A 24,674-nucleotide genomic window follows, 5' to 3' on the forward strand; every position below is an offset into this window, starting at 1 on the left:
ATTAAAGAGGAAAATGGAGGCTCTGAAACTCAGAAGTTCGGGCCAAAGAGTGAAAGTTGAACCAAGGAAAAGAGAAATAACTACTTCTAAGAATGCCATTCAAAGAAAGAGAGTGAAACAATAAATACTACAGCCCCCCCTCCTCTCTTTCATTCTAATCTTTAGCCAATATTTCCCGTAGATTAAATCTGTCACTTGGAGGAATACTCAAAAGCTCATTACCATTGACAGATGATGACTTTCTAAAGAATTTCTCTAGCACAGGAGAATATTGTCCAGGTGTGTCTCTTGCAGAGCTGTTTGTAGATTCAAGCAACCAGAAAGTTGCTACTTTTGGGTTAAACAGTGCAACTCTCTATGGACTAGATCACCAGAGCCCCCCGATGAGGAGACATGGGGAACCCCAAATTTGTAGAGTCACACCATTGAGAGTGAAAATAATAAAAGCAAAAGCAGGGAATATAACTGAGAAAAGAAAACAGGCAAATGATTAGAAAAATGATAAAGAAATTTAATTTTTAAATTATTTAATGAAACACTTCTAAAAAAGAAATGCTCTCATAAGGCAAAACTGAATGAGACCAACCTGGGAAATTTGTAAGTGATTTCACACTGTGGTGTCAAATTTTTATTGTTCAAAACATCTTTCCTAGCCAATGATTAACTGTTTATTTCGTGGTTAATTGTTTATTATGTTAGGGAGAGACAATTAGGATGGGATAAAGCCCTATCCTATAAGAGGCTTATGTAAGCTCATGGGACCTCCATGCTAGCTCTCTTTTGCAGCTACACTTCAACTGTTAGTCTACAACACTCACTAGACCACAAAACTGGCCTGCATACTTACAATTATGTAAGTCCTTCTCTTGAGTCTGAGTCTCTGTGAGACCTTCCAGTGAACCACTGAATCCAAGACACATGGTGGAGTGAGGAAACATGAAGTTATACAGCAAATCAAGCATCTGGGACACTGTTGACTCCATACTCCTTGTAACTGGTCTGCTACTAGTTTTAACAGAACACATTATGAATTTCATGCCTTACAAACCATTTTCAAGGGATAAAGTGTGTATAGATAAGAAAGGTAGCAAGGAGTGTATAGCAAGGAGGTAGCCTGTATATTTGAGAAAATTTTTCAATATTAAGAACATGTGAAATATAGAACAGAAGTCCTGGTGGCACTATGGTTAAACTCTCCCCTGCAAACTAACAAGGAGTGATTCAAACACAGTATAATCTCCAGGGGAGAAAAAACTTTACAATCCTCTGCTATAAAGAGTTCAACCTAGAACACCCAATGAGACAATACTACTAGTCACAGAAAGTCACTATAAAGAGTTCTGGTGGTCTAGCGGTAAGAAGTTCCACTACAATACCGAAGGTATGCGGTTCAAATCCACCAGCTGCACCACGAGAGAAAGATGGTCAATCTCTTCCAGTGCAATTAACTGCCTCTGAAAGTCCACTGGAGGATCAGCTATGCATCAGTTACGACTCAATGGTTTACAGCAACATGATTGATAATTGGCTTGACAGCACACATCAACAACAAATACATCAATGACAAAAGTTACATTTCTCTAAATTTTCTCTTTACTTGTCCTAAATCAGACAACACTGTTGACCAATATTATAATACAATAAAGATATTTTTAATATGCGTGCTAAATAGAAGAAGCTCAGGTATTATAGTCCAGAGTATGCCATGCACCACTTACCAAAGTACAACAGCTTCTCAAATGGTTCAAATCCAGAGACTCCACAGAAGAAAGATGGGCTGTCTCCTTCCACTAAGATTTACAGATCTGGGAAACTGATGAAGGTCACTAAAGGTCAGAAACAAACTGATAATAGTGAGTGGGCGAGCAAGTGAGCGATTGAGTTAGTGATGCTAAATAAAGAAATGCATACCCTATTAATAAAGCAACTAAAATGCCAGACTTATTATTCCAAACTTTTTAAACTTGAAAATACATGTTTTCCTTATTTCCATATTCCATTTATAATTTGTCTCATTACTTTTAATGGCTGCATAGGTTCCTACTGCATGCTCAGCTCATAACTCATTTACCAGTTTTCCATCAGGAATAATTTATTATGTTTTTAATTTTTCTTTACAATAAACAATGTTGGAGAAAATATTTGTACAATAACTGCAGGGTAAAGTGATAAAAGTGAAATTTCTAGACCACAGGGTTAGATAACACAAATTTAAATACATATTACTAAAAGACATTCCAAAGTAGGTTTCCATTTTCATTCTCATCAAGAATAAATGGACAACCTTTTTTAATATTTGCCCAGAGCAACCCAGTGAATTATCAGTTTTTTCTGAAAGACAACAAAACAGAAAAAAAAAATCCATTTCATTATTGCTATAATTTGCACGTCCTTACATACTTTAAGGAGCACCGTCTGGCAATCTACATCTCACATAGGAAAGGAAAGGACAGTAGTTCAAAAACATCATCTGATTAGTAAAAGAAAAGATAAACAGTCTCTTTCCTTTTAGCTTAATCCTTTCAGAAGGCTGATTTTTAAAGCCATTTGCAAGACAACAACAAAAATAGTATTTAATTGTTGTTACAATTTGCATGTTTTATGTATTAGTTTTGGAAGCAGGAGTGGTATCTATTTCCTAAATAACATGCCTCTGGAAACTCTACAAACTTGGATAATGTCGATAGTTGTTGAGGGGCTTCAGGCCTTTTGTTGATAGGGTTGCTATGAGTCATGCTCAACTTGAAGGCAATAAACAACAACAGAAACATATATTAGTTAAGTTTAACATCTTCCCAAGAGAACTAGAGCAATTTTTATTTTTCTGTGAACTATTGTTGCTAGGTGCCATCGAATCTAGTACGGCTCACAGCCACCCCACGAGCAAAAGATCTAAACCTACTCCTGTCCTGGGCCATCCTCACACTTCCTGACACACAAAATCCCACTGCACCGGTCACCCCGTCAATCCACCTGGTTGAGGGTCTTTCTCTTCTTTGCCGATCCTCTACCCTTCCCAACATCATGTCCCATTCCAAGGAACAGCACCTCCTAGCAATATGTCTGAAGTATTTGAGGCGAAGCCTCATCATTCTTGCCTCCAAAGAGCACTCTGGCTGCACCCTGTCCAAGACTTATTTATTCATTTCCTTGGCCATCCATGAGATGTTCAGTGCTCTTCTCCAACATCACAGCTCAACGGCATCAATTTCTTTTCTGTCTTCTTTATTCCTTGTTCAGGTCTCAGAGGCATAGCTAGTAATTGAAAAGACCATGGGGAGGGGGGAGGGGTTTGTGCGGGGAGAAGGGTGCAACAATGAATGAATGGAATCCCAAAATCTCTGTAGATGTTCATTGAAATGAAAAATAAACAACCTAAATTAAAAAAAAAAAAAAAGACCATGGCCTGAATCAGACTTACCTCAGTGCTCAAAAAGACATCATTACTTCTCAATAATTTGGAAAGGTCCTTAACTGCAGGTTTCCCCATTGTTATGTGTCTCCTTATTTCCTAATAACTGCTCATACCAACCATGTTAATTGCAGATCTGAGCAAGATAAAGCTGTTGACTGTTTCAATCTCCTTTTCATGCATATGACACTGTTTATTTGTCCAATGGTAAGAATCTTTGTTTTCTTGGTATTGAGATGCAATCCATAATGAAGGCTGCATTCCTATCTCATAACTTATGTCCTTTTTCTATTGTTTGTTGTCGTTGTAGTTGTTACATGCTCTTTGAGTCAGAACTAAGTCATAGTCAACTCTGCAGTGGATTTTCAGAGGCTATAAATACCCACAAGGAGACTGACAATCTTTTCCTCCATAGAGCAACTAGTGAATTTGTACCAGATATCATTGGGTTGGCAGCACAAACTACATAGCCATGAGAGCTCAGTGACAGCGGGTGGGTAGGTGGGTACAGTTTTACTACTCTAGTGGCTCCTGTGTGCCTTATGAAGTGAAGCCAGGAGACCTTCCATTGCTCATTAATAGAAAAATATTCTATCAGAGCTGTCTTAATGGGAGATTAAAATGGAAACAAAATAGACTGTAGCAGTAGACTGCAGCGTATCAGAGAACAGAAGGACCACAAGGATGGTGCAAGGTTCAGATCTGTTGTTAAAAGAAAGGGTCTATGTAAGTTGTCATCTACTCGAAAGCACCCAACAATGACAACTTCAAATTTATTTCAAATTAACATGGTAACTAAAGAAAAGGGACATCTATCACTGTGACTCTGAGCATAGGAAAATGGGGAGTGAATACTAATGAGTATTTTAAATACATTTTATAGCATTATCTTCCCTTCAGCTCTTGGGTGCTGCTTAAAAGAAATGCCTGACTTCATATCTAAAATAAGACAATTTTTTATTGTGAATGTATCTATTGAAATAAACTTTATGCATAAATACAATGATAAGAAGCAGGATATTTGAATACACAGAAAAAAAGATACATTTTTCCAAAAATATCATGTAGGAATATGCAGTAGTATTTTCACAGCTTTTCATCTGCTATTCTGGGAAAGTTACCTGTGACATGAAAGAAAATTTAACAATGAAAATTGATCATGTAGAAAAAGCTGAGGTATAAATAAAAATGGAAATGCCCAGCATATAGGCCATTATCAGCAAGCCAGATGAAAGCTTAAGCATTTCAAATATCCTAGAGACTCCAACTGTTCTAATAAAATGGAAATGCTTCCAGACACACATGCTTAGGAAGCTTATTCTAAGGTTTATATAGATACAAAGCATTTGCATTTTAGAAGCAAGAATGGGAGTCTAAATCAGTTGATACTAATAGCAAGCTCATCACTTCTACAACCTCACACAGACACAAAAGACCTTTCACAACCATTAGGTCAGTCATGTAGCTTTGCACTGAAGAGTAACACAGGGGTCCAAACCTTTGGAAGGTGAGGTCACGTGTTGTAGAGTTGAGTGGAAGTGGCTCTTGAGTTGGAGCTGACATAACTACCATGAAGCTGATTTCTAAGGCTGTAAGTCTCAGGTGAGGAGATTACCCATCTTTCTCCCCACGATTCACTTGTGGATTGGAACTGACGAAGAGGTGGAATCTTTGGGCTAGCTGTGAAATGCCCCACGTACTGAAGTACCAGAGCTTCCTATGTATAGTTGATTACCATTGAATCAGAACCCTGAAACAGGTCTTCAGGGGCTGTCAATCACACAGAAGATTGTCATCTTTCTCTCATGGAGTAGATGGTGGATTTGAACCATATATCTTTGGGTTGGCAGCAAAATTCCTTACCACTAAGCTACTAGGGCTCCCATGTGTATAGTAGAAATCAGTTTTTCAAAGGAGTCTCCTCTGAAAGGAAACTCTAGGAACTTGGAGAGATGACGATAGTTATGGAAAGGCATTAGGTCTTTTATTCATAGAGTTGCTATCAGTCTCGATCAACTCAACAGCAATCAACAACAACAACCTCTGAGAGACACTAATGTGGTCCTGAGGCCATCATTGGCTACAAGAGTATATGTCCTTCTAGGTCATTGTACTAATTCCTTCAGGAATGGTAGGTTTTATGGCATCTAGAGACTGAGGGGACTTTGGTGGCTTAGTGAGTAAAATGTTGCTCTGTCAACATGAAGGAGGTAGTTCAAATCCACCAGTTACTCAGAGAGAGAAAGATAGGCAGTCTCTTTCCATGCAATTTGTTGCTTTTATATGCCATTAAGTCTGAACCCACTAATAGCTGACCCTCCAGTTGGTTTTCAGAGGTTGTAAATACCTCAAGAGGACATTACTTATTTTTCTCCTGAGGAACAGCTGGTGGATTTGAACCACATGCCTTTGAGTTCACAGTGCAGCTCCTTACCAAAAGGCCATCCATCAGAGATCCCTCCATTTGATTTTACAGTCTCTGAAAACTATGAGGATAAACTATGAGTGGGTTACAACAACAAATCTGACTTGGTTCCTACTCAGTAACATATAACAACAGCAGAGATTGGAATATTGGCTGTCTATTTTGAGCAATAAAATACTTGGGCTCTTGAGTAAAAGAAAGGTATTACCACAGTTTAGGCTTGGGTATACATAGCCAAACATAAGTCTGAGCTTTTCAAGAATCAGGAATAACTGGAAGAGTGGGAGAAGTGAGGTATATCAAGGCTACTTGGTCAAGATGACATGAAGGTTCTACTTAATCCATCCAAGTACAGACACCATAGACTCCTTCTTACACATCATTCCTACTCTTAGTCCCGAGACTTTTTGACTTGGAATCATTAGTGCCCTGGATTTATGAAACACGAGAGAAAAAAAAAGATGTTCACAAAGGTTCAATCTGAGGGCAAAACTCGGGGCACAATGAGATTAACTCTTATTGGACATCAAGCTGTCAGTGACTGCTGGAAGGGAGGCCCTCAGTTAAGGATGCTGATAGGAAAGTCTTGCTAGAACTAGGTGCAACGTGCTAGATTCCACTGAACGGAAGTGTGATGGCTAGCTTCTAAAGGAGTTCTGGTGACCTAACCCACAGGGAATTGTGCTGGCCCAAAGTCTACACCTCTCTATTGGGATCCAGCAGTGGCTTTTCTGGAGAAAGATGGGCAATCTCCTTCTGTGGGACAAGCAACCTTGGAAATGCAATGGAGGAGCAGCTGTAGAGTGGGTCTAATTTGACAGAAATGAGTGAGGGAGAGGCTTGACCTCTACACGGCTTTCTGACACTGTTGACAAACTATTCTACCTCAGGGGCAAGTGAACCAGTGCCTGGACATGCATGGTCCTCTTCGTTTGTGATCACTCAGCTTCAGGGCCCTCACCCTGGTCCTGCAGAGTCGGCTTTGATACTGTTTTATGCTTATTTGTTTGTTTGGGGGTTGTTTTAGTTTGGTTTTTGTTTTTGTTTTGTCTTCTTCCCTCCTAGTTAGCCTTTCTATTTAGATTTGACCAGGAGAGCTGAGTTTTCCTGTTACTTTTCAAGATCCATCCATATGTTCTGACCTAGGTGTGACAAAAAGACAACAATTAGAATACTAGATTTTTTTTACAAGTATTTTTCGTGTTGTTTTTTTTTTCTCTACGGTACCAACTACCTCGTTTTTAAGTACATCAGAGTCAGGTGAAACTGATGGCAACCCCTGCTTGCAACAGAATGAAGCATTGCCTGGGTCTGAGTCATCCTTACAATGTGGCGTTTGATCCCATTGTTGTAGGCACGGTGTCAATGTTTCTCTTTAAGGATCTTCCTTGTCTTTACCCACATTTTACTTTATCGAGCATGACGTACCTCTCCAAGCACTGGCCCCTTCCGGTAACACGTCTGAATCATGTGATTTGAAGTTATATGGCCATGACCTCCGAGGAGCATCCTGACTTGCACTTCTGAGACAGATATGTTGGTTCCTCTGTCAGTCTAGAGGCCTTTAACAGCATCGTAATTCAAAATACCCCTTCTGCTTCTGGCTTTCTTATTTATTGTCTCACTTTTGCAGGCATATGAAGTGACTGGAAATAACATGGATTAGGTGAGGTACACCTTTGTTGTTGTTGTTGTTGTTGCTGTTGTGTACCGTAGTCAGAACCAGCCCATAGCTGACCCTCTGGTGGGTTTTCAGAGGCTGTTAATCACATGGGAGGAGAATGACCTTATTTCTCCATGGAGCAGCTTCCGAACTGCAGGGCAGCTTCTTGCCATTAGGCCATTTTAGTAATTGCTATTCCTCACTGACTTCAAGTCACATCTGACTTTATGGCAACTCTCCATCAGGTTGTAAAAAAACAAAAAACACCAAAATAAAACTAAACAAAACCAAAAACCAAAAACAAAACAAAAACCAAACCTCTTTATATATTTCTATTTCTTGTGACCATTCTGGCCCCAGTCCATTCTATGAATTCCATAGAATGTGCTTCTAAGCACTGGCCCTATAAGGAATTGCTAGAATAGACTGGCAGGGTCGTGGGGGCAGGGGATGGGGGATGCAGGGAGAAGAAAAATCACAATGCATAGCAAACTATGAGGGAAGGAAATACAATAATTAAGCACAAAAATATTATCCTGCCCCATACTTTGCACAATTAGAGTTTACAGATAATTTTTTTAGTTAAAACATAGAGCCTATATTAAAATTTATAGGCTAGAGACCCTCCTAGTTTAGTTGAGAGCTTCTAAAAACTCCACATTAAAAGTGGTGCACATTACCATCATATCTACAAGCACCTCATGTTACATTATTTCAGATAGAGTTGAAAGCACTGAGTTCTGGTACATTACAATAATTCAATGAATTAAGAAAGAATTCCTTAGTCTAGGATGCATTGTGCACCTGAAATGAAAAAAGAAGTTCTCCCATAATAGGCGTTTTCAGCATTTAATAATTATAATGTCCAGTGGGCCTCTTACTTTTGATGGTTCTTGAGTCTATCTAACTCTCCTGCAGAGATTCTCTCTCAGGCTCACAGACTAATATTAACTGGGACTCCAATGAGGCCAGTTTCTCTTGTTGAGGGGGAGCTGTTTTGATCTGTGCACTTTATCATTAAAACGTTTCTTAAAAGTCTATCTAACAGCGTTTCCCAAATCATGTTCCACAGAATCCGAATATCCAGTGAAAGGTAAAACTGTTTCACAGATCAAAGAGATCTCTAGTCAAACTACTCAGGGATATTCTTCAAACTTTACCTCTTATCATAAAGATTCAGAATTCAATTAACATATAAAAGGCTAGAGAAAACCTACATGAAAGTGGCCTGCTTAACTTTGATAAACTCATCATTTCCCAAGCTTTGCAAACACAATCTGGAATTTTAGTGAGTTGTTGTTGTTTTCTGTTGGTCCCAGCCCCCGCCCCATCTAGTATCAATGAATGCCACAAGGATCAAGTTTTGAAAGATTCTGTTATACACATATTCCATCATTTTCTCAGATTCATTCTCTCCAAGAAAGATTCCATTTCCATTTGGGATTAAGCTTAATAAAATAGCATGAAAATTATTTTTTCAGCTGACGGAATTTTCTCATAGACTAAAATGGGACTTCAAATCGTCTTTGAAAACTTTGAACAGTGTAGTTTGATAAACATGGCCCCATTGAAATACATTTGTACAGAAATCACCTTCATCAGATAGCTCACTGACCCCGTTTAAGGTAAGAAGTCCAGATAAGATAGAGACCAAGGCAAGCAAGGAGCATATGAACCATGTAGAATTGGACGTTACAGTATTATGTCCTATGATGAAAGCACAATTTTGAATGGGTTGCCCCATGAAGCCTGTGAGTAAGGCAAATGATTGGGAAAGGCAGGGAAATCAAATAGTAGTGAAGAGGACTCAACCACTGGAAAACAAGTTAAGGGGCAAAGCACATTTCAGTATCCTAGAAAAGTAAAAATACTAGTATATTAGGCAAGGTTGAGGAAAGGAGTATCTATCTAGAAGAAAGGGTGTAGAAACAGGGCATACAACCTGGATAGTAGATATAAAGCACACACCAAAAAGACTTTGCAATAAATATCTATTGTAATAATAAAATAATATTTTAAAAAATAGAAATTAAAAGCTTTACTTATGGAGAGGAAAAAGCCCAAAGAGGAAATAATTATGCAAAATTTAAGAAGTATAGTTAGTATGAAGTTTATGTGAAGAGGGAGAAATGTCAAAGAAATGAAGACGAGGGAAACAATGATGGTGCAGGTAGCATCCTAATATTCATCGGAGTTTGGAAGAAAAAAGGTTTCATTTTATGATTATGGGTGAATCATCAATTTTGGAACAATCGGGTTAGGTAATTGATATCACTCAAAGCCGATTTTACGTTTCTGTATGAAAAGAATGATAGTTTATAGAACAGAACTGTGGATGATGAGGCCATTATATGATACGTGCCCCAGCATACCTTTATGAGACATTGCGGATAAAACATTTAATACATAAACAGATACCTAACACAATAAACATGAGTGCTAACATTTGAAGTAAAGAATTGTGTGCAAGAATGGAATATAGTGTAATTGGTTCAGTGATGGCTTGTGGTTTGGATTTTTAGTCATTTTATCTCCATTTTAGTATCATTTGCTTCTATTTTTGTAAAGTCTTTAATTCTAATGTGCAGATCAGATCATTAGTAACAGAAATTGAGGAAGCGTGGAACTCAGTAGAGCCTACACGTGAAAGGTCACTTGCACTAATCTTAAGAGGTACGAGGACTGGGCTTTTGCAATTAGAAAATAAATCTTAGCATGATTTCTGTCATGAGAATCTCTTACATTTGCAAAATGAAGATGGAATTCAACAAGAGTGTGCCTGCTCTCCAGGTTACTTGTCTTTGTTCCTACAGTTGCTGTGTGCCTTTGAGTAAGAAGCAATTCAGAGCTGACCCTCCAGAGAGTTTTCAGAGGCAGTTAATCACACAGGAGGTTGACCATCTTTTCCCCATGTGCATTTGAACCATGTGCATTTGGGCAGCTTTTTACCACTAGGCCACCAGAGCTAGAGAGGTGATTTATAGAAGACAAAGATTTGGTAAAAGAATAGAGTGTGGATACACCTACTAACAATATATGTAGAAAAAGGAATCAGATTTCTTGTTCATAGGTTCACTATTTTGGCAGTCCATTCTATACTCTTTGCTAAACACTATAACTTAAATTCAACTCTTCTTTACTCTTTACTCTTCCTTATTCACAACTTAGTCTTTAATATAAATCTTTGGGGAGCTCTGGCTGCCTAGTGGCAAGAAGCTGCACTGCAATTCCAGAGGTGCGCTGTTCAAGTCCACCAGATGCTCTGCTGGAGAAGGAACAGTACCAGTCAGATCCAGACGGTACACACACACACACACACACACACACACACACACACTAAAAAAATCTATTAAAATTAAATCTTTGCTGTTTAGTACTTTAAAGAGGTTCTTGAAAGCGGATTTTTCCAATGTAATGTGTCAATTGATTTCTCAATCCTTCCATAGGTGTTGGCTGTAGATACAAGTAAAATGAAACCATTGACAATGCCTATCTTTTTCAATTTATCAAGCTATTATGTATTTATCCGCTCATAAGAAATTTTAATTTTTTTACATTGAGTACAGTCCATACCCAAGACTATATATTCTTTGAGTTTTATCAAGAGAAGCATTCCATGATCTGAAGGCCCAAATTGTGTCCAACATCTTATCACTTGTGTTCAGCATGGTACTAGGGAATATTACAGCTAATGTTAGATGGATTTTGGCTGGAAGTAGAGAATACTAAAGGAATGTCTACCTGTGCTTCATTAACTATGCAAAGACATTTGACAGTGTGGATCACAACAAACTGTGGCTGACTCTGAGAATAATGAGAATCTCAGAATAATTGTGTTCATGCGAAAGCTACACTTGGACCAGGAGGCAGTCACCAGAACAGAGCAAGGAAACACTGCATGGTTCAAAATTGGGAAGGGTGTATGACAGGGATGTGTCCTATCTCCATACCTTTTCAATCTTTATGCAGGACAGATTATCCAGGCCAGGCTGGTTTCTAGAAGGAGAAATGGGGCTTCACTATTGGAAAAAGACTCATCAACAGCCTGTATTGTGCAGATGACACAACTCAGCTTGCTGAAACTGAAGAAGACCTGAAGTGCTTGATGCAGAAGGTCAAACACTGCAGCCTTCAGTATGGATTGAAGCTCAACATCAAGAAAATGAAGATTCTCACCACTGGGCTTTTTGACAGCATCATAATAGATGGTAAAGAGATTGAGATTGTTAACAGCTTTAGTTTGGCTCCATATCCAATGCTCTTCCTGCCAGCAGCCAGGAAATTAAAAAATAAATGGCATTGGGAAAGTCTGCTTTCAGAGACTTCTCCAAAGTGCTGAAGAGCAATGATGTCACTCTGGAGACTAAGATGCACCTGATCTAGCCCATAGTCTTTGCAATTACTTGCTATGCATCAGAAGGTTGGACAATGACAAGAAATAATAGGAGAATTGATACCTTTGAGCTGTCGTGCTGGAGAAGAGTATTAAATATATCATGGACTGCTAGGAGAACAAACAGGTTCATCCCAGAAAGGGTGAGACCAGGCTGCTCCTTGGAGACAAGGATTCTGAAGCTTTGTCTGACATCCTTTTGGCATGTTGCAAAGAGGGACCAGTCCTTGGAGAGGAATGTAATGCTTGGAATGGTGAAGGAACAGTGCCAGAGAGGAAGACCCTAAATGAGATGGATTGATTCAGTGACTGGGGTAATGAGAGTATGAGTGTCAGAGACATTAAGTTTGGCACAGGATAGAGCAGGGTTTAGGGCTGTTGTACCAAGGATCGCTGAGTCGCGGGTGACTAGATGGCACATAACAAAAACAACTGGGAAAGTATGGAATTGTATTGTTGTTAGTTGCCACTGAGTCGAGTACAACTCTTCGCGACCCTATGAACAACTCATCTTAACCCTGGATTCTGGGGCTTCGCCTGACATACTTTGGACATGTTGTAAGGAGAGACAGGTCTTTGGAGAGAGACATCATGCTGGGTAGAGTGGAGGGACAGCGCAGGAGGGGAAGACCCTCTATGAGGTGGATTGATTCAGTGACTGGGGTAATCGGGATGGATGCGTCAGAGGCAGTGAGATTGGCACAGGACAGAGCAGGGTTTAGGGCTGTTGTACATAGGATCACTATGAGTCACGAGCGACTCAATGGCACATAACAACAACAACAGTGCTTGATCCCATTATGGCAATCACCATATCAGTCCACCAACTGAGGGTCTTCCTCTCATTTGCTGACTCTCCACCCCTCTAAACATCATGTCTCTCTCCAAGGAATAAGCCCTCCTAGCAACATGCCAGAAAAAAGTATGTGAGGTGAAGCCTCATCATTTTTGCCTCCAAAGTATATTCCAGCTGCACCCTCTCCAAGACCTATCTGTTGAGGAGCTCTGGTGGCCTAGTGGCAAGAAGCTGCAACTACAATCCCAGAGGTTCACAGTTCGAATCCACCAGATGCTTTGCCGGGGAAGGAGGGGCAATCTCCTCCTGTACCAGTCAGATCTGATTTGACGGTGCACGCACACAAAAACAATAAAATAAAAATTAAAAAAAAGGACCTATCTGTTTGTCCTCTTGACCGTCCATTGGGTGTTCAGTGCTCTTCTCCAACACCACAGCCTAAAGGCATCAACTCTTCATCTAGCATCCCTATTCATTGTCCAGCTCTCAGATGCACAGCAAGTGATAAGAAAGACCATAGCCTGAATCAGACACACTTTAGTCCTCAAACTGACTCGACTTGTATAACCAGAGTCATATAGACTGATATAGTACTTCTAGAGAAAAATCTATAGCATTTACCCAAATGAAGAGTATACTTATTCAGTCATCCACTGAAGCATAGTCAGGGAAATGCTCACAGATAAAGAAGTAGGAAAAACACAAGGAAACAGATGTTAATCTCAATATTGTTACATATTACAAAAGGTATTCATAAGCAGGAGAATGAAAATACACTGTGAAATAGGCGTACTGAGAAGCTCTATGAGGCAATAATAAAAACATACATACAGATACATGAATAGATCTCAGAAACATATGCTGACTGAGAAAAAAGGGGCAGCTACAAAAGATTCCATCTACGCAAAATTCAATATTCATACAGCACTGTGAATTGTCAAGCATCTCTAATTATCTACCAGCACCATCTGTCCATTTATTGTATTGTGGTGACTTGCATGTTGCTATGATTCTAGAGGCAATGTCGCCAGCATTTCAAGTAGTAGGAGGGTCACCCAGCGTAGACATATTTCAGTGGAATATGATGGTAGACAAGGATGGCCTCACAGTTTAGTTCATAAAGCTCAAGCCTATTGATGTCAAACTCATCCTTCAGCAGATTTTCAGAGGCTGTAAATCATAGAAGAGTAAATTGTCAGTTTTCTCCTAAAGAGCTGCTGGTCGTTTAGAGAGAGAGGCACCACGTTTGGGTTAGCAGTGAAATTGGATAAAACAGATTATTATATGATATGGGATTAGCCCTCTTCAGATAATCCGTGGAGGGCATTCCAAATTCAGGGTGGCTGCTCCAGGAGAATTAAACATATCAGTGTTCACAAGGGTGGTGTGAGATCAAGTCATGTTGCATTGTGTTGGACATCAGTAAAAGCCAGCCTGATAACATCTAAAAACACTTTGATAATTATCAAAATACAGCAAAGCAGCGGTATTGGAAGGTTATGAATTAAATCACTGTTAACCAAAAGTCTGACAGTTCAAACTCACCAGCAGCTTCAAAAGAGTGAGAAGAGGCAATCTTCTCCTACTGAGGTTTTACAGTCTTGGAAAACCAGTGGTGGGTTTCCATGAATCATAATGCCTCCAGGGATATCACTTGTTGTGATATTTTTGTTGTTACTTTTTTAAAAAAAATGGTTACTCAAAGGCAAAGGACATAGGATTAAGGAAGTACATCAAAGTGGGAAATATTACTATTTTTTATGAGATGTCTTGACAGACAGATAATGACAACAATAATTCATTAGCTGGGTAATGGTGTATAAATTTAATTATACCTAGGTTCTCCTTAGTAAGTGAGAAAGATGGAGAAAGAGAGAGAGAAATGGAAAAAGTATGGGAGGAGGGTCTGAGGGGAACTGAAGGAAGCTTCCTGGTAAGAGGGGGAGGGAGTGCACAGGAAACCAGAGAAAAGCTATAAGGCAGCTGAATTTCTACATGACAGTCCTTTTTTCCCATTAAGATTTTATTGCAGGAGAGGGATAAATGTGTTCTAGTCTTTTGTAATAGTATTCTATATATACACTCAGAGAGATGGAGTTTTTTTCATGAAAATGTTTCTATAGCACTTTTGTTTCTCTTCTTGACAATTATTAATAAGTGAGGTTTCTCAGAGCCATTTGATCGCAAGGGTTAATTTTTTAAAATGACATTTCAAGGGTCTCCTTTTTTAATGTGTCCACCTTGTGGATAAACATTGCAGAAAGAGGCAGCTGAAATGATCAGTTACCTTGGGTGTGTCTTCAGCCATGGAATGTTTTCTCTGCAGGATGGAAATGGAGTCGGACTTCCAGAGGAAAGCCATGTGGAGAGAGCTGGTCCAGCCATTGATGCGGTGGGGAAACTCCAGGCTCTCACCGGGAGAAACATTGTAGGTTATTTCCTGGGTGCCGAGCGCCAGCTGCAGAAGGCAGCTGTGTCACACACTGACCCCAGCCACACTGTTTTTCAGGCCCTCTAGCAAATTTAGATTCTGTCTGCTCTACATTTGTGGCAATTTCTTCTGCAATTCAACTTGGCATACATGACTGGTCTTGCCAGAGACAGATGAATTTTTGACATGTGAAACTGCCGGACACACAGTAATTTAGCCTTGTAGTAAGGCAGGTGGCTCGAATCCACCAGCTGCTCCGATGGAAGACATTGAACAATCTCCTCTCTGGGGATTTATTTTCTCTGAAATCTTACTGGAGGGTCAGCTATGAGTCAGTTCCAATTCGACAGTACACAACAACAACAACATTACACAAATTAATAATTAATGAACACACACACACACACACACACACACACACGTGAATATATAGTTGACAAAAAAGAAACAATTGTATGTAAATTAGTGGTCAAAGGATCTGTTCTTTCTCTCCTTTCCCCGCTTTGTTATATATGAGAGATACAGACATATATCTCATTGTATTGCTGTTGCACTGGAACCAACTTATAGCTGACCTTTCAGTGGATTTTCAGAGGCAGTAAATCACATGGGAGGAGATCATTTATCATTCTCTCTCAGAGCAGCTAATGGATTTGAACACCTTGCCCTTGGTTGACAGTACCAGTGCTTACCACTGGGCCATCAAAGCTCCCTAATGGTGATATCCAGTAAAATTTTTACAAGTGATGGTAAGTGAACTTTCTAAAAGTAGGAGATGCCTGTGTATCTATATCCACAGCTATCATCTATTTCATCTATATATGTTTATAAGATGTATGTGTATGAATACATATGCCTATATTCCTCCTACAGAAACTGTTGTCAGTGCCCTCAGTTCATAAATTCCCCATCCTCCTGCTTGTTCATTCTTGTTATAGCTATCCTTCTGGTGAGTCTGTGCTAGGCTTTCTTCAACTTGCCCAAGGCTTCTAAGATTCAGGAAGCTCAGCCTTTGGGTAGAGAAAAGTAGGATGTAAAGATCTTCAAAAGGAAAAGTCCTGCCCTTACAGAATGGCCAATACCCTGGAGTATTTAGATGCCACCTGAACGATAAGGTAGGACAGAAATGTGGCTCAGACTCCCAGTTTCTGGGTCCTTTCCTCCTGGGTCCTACCCTATGCTCTCCCATACCTGGTTCTTCAGAAGCTTCCAGGGAAAATATACATTCACTCTTGTAGAGGTTCAAGAAACCACTGCTTCCTGTATTCCACTTGAGGGAAAAACTAAAAGCAAGAGAATTGTTGAAAAATACACCTGATGTATCTGAAATAGCCAAAATATCTTAAAAGAAGAGCTGATGAGAGGATTGCAGACATCAGTGGAGATATTTTAAAAACAAGAGTGTTCCTGCATGAGGTAAAATATACAAATGTACCTGGAAAGTGCTTCTCTTCAGCCCACATCGCACATGAATTGAGATGAGTACTTTTGCACATTCTCCGTAAAGAGTCGAGTTGGGCATTGGTGAGCAATGTGCAGGAAACAAGGGTGAAATACCACTAGGTGGGCTGTGCTTTCCTTAATAAATTCCACCATTAATTAAAAAAAATATGCATGCCTGCACCTTTTCCAAATGTTCAAAAGTACCCATCTCCATCACAATGCCTTTGCTGGTAACAAAGATGAACAGTTCAGGATTCATTATAATCAGAAGACAAGCGGAGTATCTTGAGAGGGCGTAAGGAGCCAATCTATCATATACATTTTTAAAAAGAGGTGGGTTTCTAGATAAGAACTGGGTATTTAGATTCTTTCCTTTGTGTCTGTAATAAATTTATATATAATGAGGGCAGTCCGGTAGTAAGGAGCTATGCTGTCAATCCAAAAGCATGCTATCTGAATCCATCAGCTGCTCCATGGGAGAAGGATGGGCCGTCTCTTTACCTGTGATTTACTGCCTCTGAAAACCTGCTATAAGTCAGTTCTGGCTGGATGTCACATAACAACAACAACAATATAAACAGCAATTCCAACTCACCTAGGGCTTATGGAAGAGAAAGATTATGGCCAAGAAACCCTCTGGGGAAATTTTACTCTCTTACATGGAGTCACTATGAATTGAAATCAACTTAACAATATGTAATGGCAATTATATATGCATGCATGTATGTTTGGCATGTCAGAAGACTTCTCCATAGTTTTAACAGTGTCTTGGGGGGGTGTGGGGGTGGGGTGGGTGGAGATTTGGAGTTCATTTTGTTGTTTTTGTTTGCTTGTTTTTCCCTACGGACAAAATCTCCAATGACCCAGGAAGCATCAAAAGAAGATGGAGGGAATATACAGAATCACAGTACCAAAAAGAATTGCCAGATACTGAAGTATTTCAGGAAACACCATCTGATCAACAGCCAATGGTAATGAAGGAATAAATTCAAGCTTCCCTGAAGGCATTGGCAAAAAACAAGGCCCCAGGAATTGATGGAATACAAATCGACATGCTTCAACTAATAGATACAATCCTGGGTGTGCTTCCTATTCCAGGAAACTTGGAGAACAGCTGCTGAGCCAATTGAGTGGAAGAGATCCAAATTACTGAACGATATGGTTAATATCACATGCAAGCAAAGCACAGCTAAAATCATTAAAAAATGGCTTTAACAGTATATAGGAAGAGAACTGCCAAATTTCAAGCTGGATTTAGAAGAGGCTATAACACCAGATATGTCTTTGTTCATGTCAGACGGATCCTGGTTAACAGTAGAGAATATTAGAAGAATACCTATTTGGTACTTTATTGACTATGTGCAAAGACATTTGGCTATGTGGATCATAACAAATTGTGGCTAGCATTGGGAAGAATGGGAATCTCTGAACACTTAATTGTGCTCATGTGAAACTTATACCTAGACCAAGAGGCTGTTATGTGGATAGAGCATAGGAATACCACGTGATTTAAAATTAAGAATGGTATGTGTCATGGTTGTATTCTCTCTTTATGCCTATTCAATCTGTATGTTAAGCAAATTATTCAAGAAGCTGGATTCTATGAAGATAAATGTGGCATCAGAGTCAGAGGAAGACACATCAATAACCTGAGTTAAGCAGATGACACAAACTTGCTTGCTGAAAGTGAGGAGAACGTGAAGCACTTGCTGCAGAATATAAAACAACTCTTCAATATATATTCAGCTTATAGATTGCATCTCATCATTAATAAAACAAAAATTCTCAGCACTAGACCAATGAGCAAAATCATGGCAGATGGAGAAAAGATTGAAACTGGCAACAACTTCATCTTAATTAGATCCATAGTAAATAACTTTGGTACCAGCATTGGGAAAAATCTACAATTAGGGACCACTCCAAATTATTGAGAAACAAGGACTCAGTTGAGAACTAACGTGCAAAAATCCAGACCATAATAATTTCAGTCATTTTCTATGCATCTGAAAACTGGACAACGAATAAGGGTGACAGAAGAATTGAGGCCTTTGAGCTGCGGTGTTGGAGAAGAGTACTGAATATCCCATGGATGCCAAAAGAACACAGTTATGTCTTGGAAAAGGTGCAGCCAGAGCGCTCCTTGGAGGTAAAGGTGAGAAATCTTCATTTCACACGCTTTGGACATGTTGCTAGGGACAGCTACTCATTGAAGAGGGACATGATGCTTGGAAAGGTGGAGTGTTGGCCAAAGAGAAGAAAACCCTCAAGCAAATGGATTGACACAGAAACTGAAGCAATGGGCTCAAGTATGTTAGAGATTGTGAAGATGGCACACAATAAGACAAGGTTCAGATTGGTATTCCTAAGGCAGCTGTGGGTCATACTTGACTCACCAGCACTTAACTACAACAATAACAACATGAATGACATGTCAGAATAACTCTTTATGGATGTTTAACAATTCAAATGTTTTTACCAAATTGTCTTCCATAAGAGGAAAAAACCACAGTCCTTTGAACCAGACGTAAAATGAAAATTTTTTAAAAAGTCTACAAATGGATGTTAAAAAATTCCAGGTTTCTGTATTCTTGAATCATAAGAAGCTTAAAATACGCAGTATACAGCCATAGTGTTCTTATCTGTTAAAAGGTTAATTTTTAAGCAGCTGAAGAGGCTGACTCATCAAGCTTTGCTCAGAGTGGAGAATTTATTACCTAGTCATGATCTCATTTAGTATGCAGAGCAAATAGCCTCATTAAGAATATAATTTGAAGGAGATTCACGGCTTATCCAACAGGGTCAGCAAGACCAAGGAGGGAAGAGCAGGAATCCAGCCTGAGGAAAGAGACTGACTGTGTTGATTCTGTCTCATCCTATGCATATAAACATTGCCAAATTAGGACAGGTGATGGATGACAGTCAAGGCTGGGGGAAAGGTCCTATTAGAAAGATTAAGACCTGCAATACCTACCTGAAAGGCAATGTCTATTTCATGAGTGTGAAATTAATAGACAGCCAGTTGAGAAAACCTGAAAGTCAAGAAAATATAACAGAAAAAGGTAACAGTCTCTTCAGTTAGCAGGAGCTTTGCCTTTACTCTCGGCCATGTGAGTACAGTTGGGAATCAAGTGAAGATTGTTTCACTATCCCAACTTTTATATTTTGATCTTTTCTGAAATCACTTTCTTTAATCTCTATAATCAACGCCTTAAACCCAACTTTTCAGAACAGGGATTTTTGTGATGATCTTTGATGCCTCAGAGCTCTATTTGAGCATGACCTTCACTTTCCCATCCTTCCAAAAGTCACACATTAGCTCCACTGTCCAGGAGGCTTATCCATTTGGGCTCCCTTCCTCTGCTTCCCAGATGCCACGTGCCAGGTCACAGTAGATGAACAGAGAAACAAGTTTCTGTCAGTGAGTAAAGGGGAAAGCCCCACTCAGGCCTTGGGCCCTCCCCTCAGGTAGGAAATGATGAAGGAGTAATTTAGATTTGTCTCCTTCTCCTAGGAAAAAAGTGACTTTAACAGATGATGCATAGCAGGTGGGTTCCATCTAGGTTTGAAAGCAAAATGTAATACTTCTCTCAAGTCAAAATTGTCATCAAATCCAAACTGACTCATACCTGACCTTCCAGTGGATTTTCTGAGGCTGTAAATTGCTTTCTAGGAGACTGCCCATCTTTCTCTCATAGAACCATTAGTGGATTTTAACCCCTACAGAGGCATGGCCTTTGGGTTAGCAGCACAAATGTTACAGACTAGGTCACCTGATGTAAGGCATAAAAGAGCCAGAAGCTAAAGGCTCAAGTATCTAGTAGCTGTAAGGACTGTTCATAGAGCTTTTGAAGTGCTCTTGTTTTAGAAGTTGATGATCAGTTCTTTTTCCTAGTCTCTCTTAATCTGGGAGCTCTGATTTAATACAGCTGACAGACAAGTGCTGTATAGATAAAAGCAGAAAATAAACAAACATAATGCTGTTGTTGTTACGTGCCACTGAGTAGAGTAGGACCCTACGAACAAAAGATCTGAACCTAATCCTGAACTGCACCATCCTCACACTTCCTGGCACACAAGAGCCCATCGTAGCAGTCATCGTGTCGATCCACCTGGTTGAGGTCTTCTCCTTCACTGACTCTCCATCATGTCCTTCTCCAAGGAATAGCACCTCCTAGTAATATGTCCATAACATGTGAGGAGGTAAAGCCTCATCATTCTTGCTTGCAAAGAGCACTCCAGCTGCACACTCTCCAAGACATATGTCTTCATTCTCTTGGCCGTCCATGGATGTTCAGTACTCTCCTCCAACACCACAACTCAAAGGCATCAATTCTTTTTCTTTCATCTGTATTCATTGTCCAGGTCTCAGATGTATAGCTACTAAACAGAAAGATTATGGCCTGAATCAGATGCACCTAAGTCCTCAAACTGACATCGCTACTCCTCAACGATTTAGAAAGGTCCCTAACTGCAGACTTTCCCGTTCAATGAATCTCATTTCCTGACTGCTCGTAACAAGAATCGTTCCAAGCATAGTGTCCCTCTCTAAGAACTGATCCTTGCTGGCCATGTGCCCAAAGTATGTGAGATGGAGCTTCAAAATCCTTGCCTCCAGGGAGCAAGCAGCCTGTTTGGTTGTTGTTGTTTTAATTGGGTAGCTATTGTTTGTTATAGAGTCAAAGAAGGCCACCATAAGGGGGGGAGATAGAGAAATTCTTTTCTGAATCCAAACAAGAAGAAGCTGTTGACAGTTTAAATCTTCTCTTCATGCATCATGACAACTGCCTTTTAGTTCAGTGGTAAGAATTTTTGGGAGAGAGAGAGGGGGGGACCAGGAGAGAGAGAGAGAGAAAAAAAAAGAGAGGAAGGGAGGGAGGGAGAGAGGTAGGGAGAGAGTGGGACAGAAAGAGAGAGAAAGAGATAGAGACACACAAACTACACTGAAGGATGCATTCCTTAATCTTCTGCAATAAGTGCTTAAAGTCCTCACTTTGAGCAAGTAAGATTTTGTCATCTGCATAACACAGGCTATTGATGAATCTCCCTTAAATCCTGATGCCACATTCCTCTTCATAAAGTTCAGCTTCTTGGATAATTTGTTTAGCATGTAGATTGAACAGTTATGGAGATGAATACATCCCTGATGTACTTTAGCATGTAGATTGAACAGTTATGGAGATTAATACATCCCTGATGTACTCCCTTCCCAATTCCAAATTATGCAGTGCTCCTCTGCTCCATTCACACAACAGCCTTCTGATGCAGGTATAGATTCTTTATGAGCACAATCAAGTTCTCTGGGATTTCCATTCTTCTCAACAAACATGCATATACATATTACGAGCTGCCAAGAGAACAAACAGGTTCATCCTGGAGAAGTTGAAACCAGAGAGTGCTCCTTGGAGGCAAGGATGATGAAACGTCATCTCATATGCTTTGGGCATGTTATGTGGAGATGTAAATCCTTGTAGAAGGACATCATGCTTGAAAAGGAGGAGAATGAGAGAAAGAGAAGTCAGCAAGATGGATTGACAAAGTGACTTTAACAATGGACTCAAGAGTGTCAGAGATGGGGAAGATGGCACAGCACAAGGCAAGTTTCAGAGCCATTGTTCATTGTGTCCCTGTGAGTCCCCATCAATTCAACAGCATCTTAATCACAATATTAATGATTGTAATGCCTTCCCATAATCACACATTAGAAAAATATTAATTCCTCCTAGAAGAAGAATATCTCATTTTAGTTAAATAAATCTTTAATGTACTAGTATTGTGAAATGGTAGTATTATCTACACAATTACTATAATTCAGTAGCATTACCTGTGCTATATTATATAATTACATAACATTGATATCTTAAGATAGTACATACACTTTCATGACACAGCGATGGCAACAGCGATGGCTTCAGGACAATCGAGCTTGCGAGGATGACATAGAATCTGGCAAGATGTCAATTTGTTGATCTTAGGGTCTCTGTCAATTGAAATGGACAGCACAGCATCTAACAGCAACAACATATTCCTAACTCTAGTTGTAACATTCTCAATTTACTAATTTTGAAAAACTAAATGGTATAAAGTATCTCACATTTGCATACCATTAATCAGTGTGATAAGGAGCTCTGATGGTGTAGTGTGTAATACATCAGGCTGCTAACCGAAAGGTCTCTAGATTGAATCCCCAAGTCGTGCAGCAGGAGAAAAATGAGTCAAGTCCTCCCATGAAGATTTGCAGGCTCAGAAACCTGACAATAGGTTGCTATGTGTCAAAATCTATTAAACAGTAGCAAGTAGAGAATTTTTAAAGAAAAAGAAATGATAATGTTTTAGGAGTTCTGCCACTTTGGACCATTGGACATTTTATACTACCATGTTTGGATCGCTTATTCCTGACATACAATAAAATTTTCAATATACATAGAAATAAAAAAGGAACTAAATTAGTCTTTATAGGGTGTTGTTGTTGTTATTATGTGCCACTGAGTGATCTGCAACTCATAGCAACCCTATGTACATTAGTAGAAAACCCTGCTCTACCCTGAGTCAATCTCATCATCTCCAACACACCTAATCCCATTTCCCAGTCACTGAGTCAATCCATCTCATTCTGGGTCTTCCTCTCCTGTACTGTCCCTTCACCGTTCCAAGCATAGTGTCCCTCTCTAAGAACTGATCCCTGCTGGCCATGTGCCCAAAGTATGTGAGATGGAGCTTCAAAATCCTTGCCTACAGGGAGCAAGCAGCCTGTTTGGTTGTTGTTGTTTTAATTGGGTAGCCATTGTTAGAGTCAAAGGAGGCCACCATAAGGTGGGGAGATAGAGAAATTCTTTTCTGAATCTGATACTAAGCATTCTAAATCAAATTATGAATGTCAAATTGTTAGCTGTCATCTAATCCATCCTGATTTATGGCAACCCAATGGATAACACCAAGTAAATCATTCGGTTCTGAGTCATCTTCACTATTATTGCTGTCTCCAAGTTCATTGTTGTGGCCATTGTATTTTTTGCCACCTAGGAGGCACCTTGTACAGCCATATGTTGGAAACTATTCTGGTGTGGTCCATTAAGCTTTCAATGCCTAATGTTTAGAAGGTGACAACTAGGTCCTCCTAGTCTGTTTTAATCTGCCCTCCTCTTTTTAAATCTTCCCATAATGATTGACTCTGATAGTCTTCAAATGGTCTAGCTTCAAGCACCAGAGGAGCACAAAACAAACCCTAGTATGAAAAAGTGATAAGCGTGGTTATTGAAGTTCATACTGGATGATTGATTATTATTTTTTTTCAGCCTCAGTAAATGTAATGGTATGAAAGAAGATAGATAGAACCTTTAGGACTTTCATCCCTCCACTCCCTCCATCACCAGCAACTCAAGTTCTATGCCAAGCTGAAAACTTGGCAGGGAATGGTATCTTGGTATAGACAAAGCCTCATCCAGTAGACCAAACACTGTCATGTTCAATCTCATTCATTTCACGTCTCTTGAGTCCTGCACATCATTTGATTATTCTGAAGCTTCTCTACAACTATCAACATTTATCAAAGTTTATAGAGTTTCTGGAGGCATGTTGTTTAGGAAATGGATGCCACTCCTGCTTCCAAACCTGTCATAGAATGTTATTGGTTGAGTCACTTACAATGGCACACTTTAGTCTCCTTTAAATGACTAAGATACTGCATAAGTCATAGGGTCTTGATTGCAACTACTAAGTTTTGTCTTTCAAGTTGAAAGTAGTGTAGATATTATGTGGAGAGATGAGTGAAGGTTATTACATGATTAGAAAATTTTATTTACAAAATCAAAAGGAGGAGGCGGTGGATTTGGGCCAAGGGCAATATTTGCAGGTATTTTAGCCCAAGGTATCATTATCCTTTTCCTATGTTGTCTCTGTAGTTCTGTAAATGGCTAGCTTACATCTTTCCTTGAAACTAGCCCTCATCTCTGTTTAGTCTGTTCTTTATGTATACATGATGCCACTGTTGTAGAATGGGACTGTCCTTGGGGTTGGGGAGAGACTGAGTAAGATGGGTTCAATAATGTATACTGTATTGAAACAGAGGAGGGAGAAAACTATTTAAAAGAGATATATAACTAGGTATTTCTGTC

The 24,674-nt window shown here is 39.5% G+C and overlaps 1 pseudogene; it reads right to left on the reverse strand.

The window, feature by feature from the left end:
* LOC102862738 overlaps positions 1-7,346 on the reverse strand; it is a 21,837-nt pseudogene extending 14,491 nt beyond the window's left edge.
* Between the last annotated feature and the right edge of the window lie 17,328 nt (positions 7,347-24,674).

This window comes from Elephantulus edwardii, unplaced genomic scaffold (genome assembly GCF_000299155.1).
Source record: "Elephantulus edwardii isolate Elephantulus edwardi_28Jun2011 unplaced genomic scaffold, EleEdw1.0 scaffold00155, whole genome shotgun sequence".
Classification (NCBI taxonomy): Eukaryota; Metazoa; Chordata; class Mammalia; order Macroscelidea; family Macroscelididae; genus Elephantulus; species Elephantulus edwardii.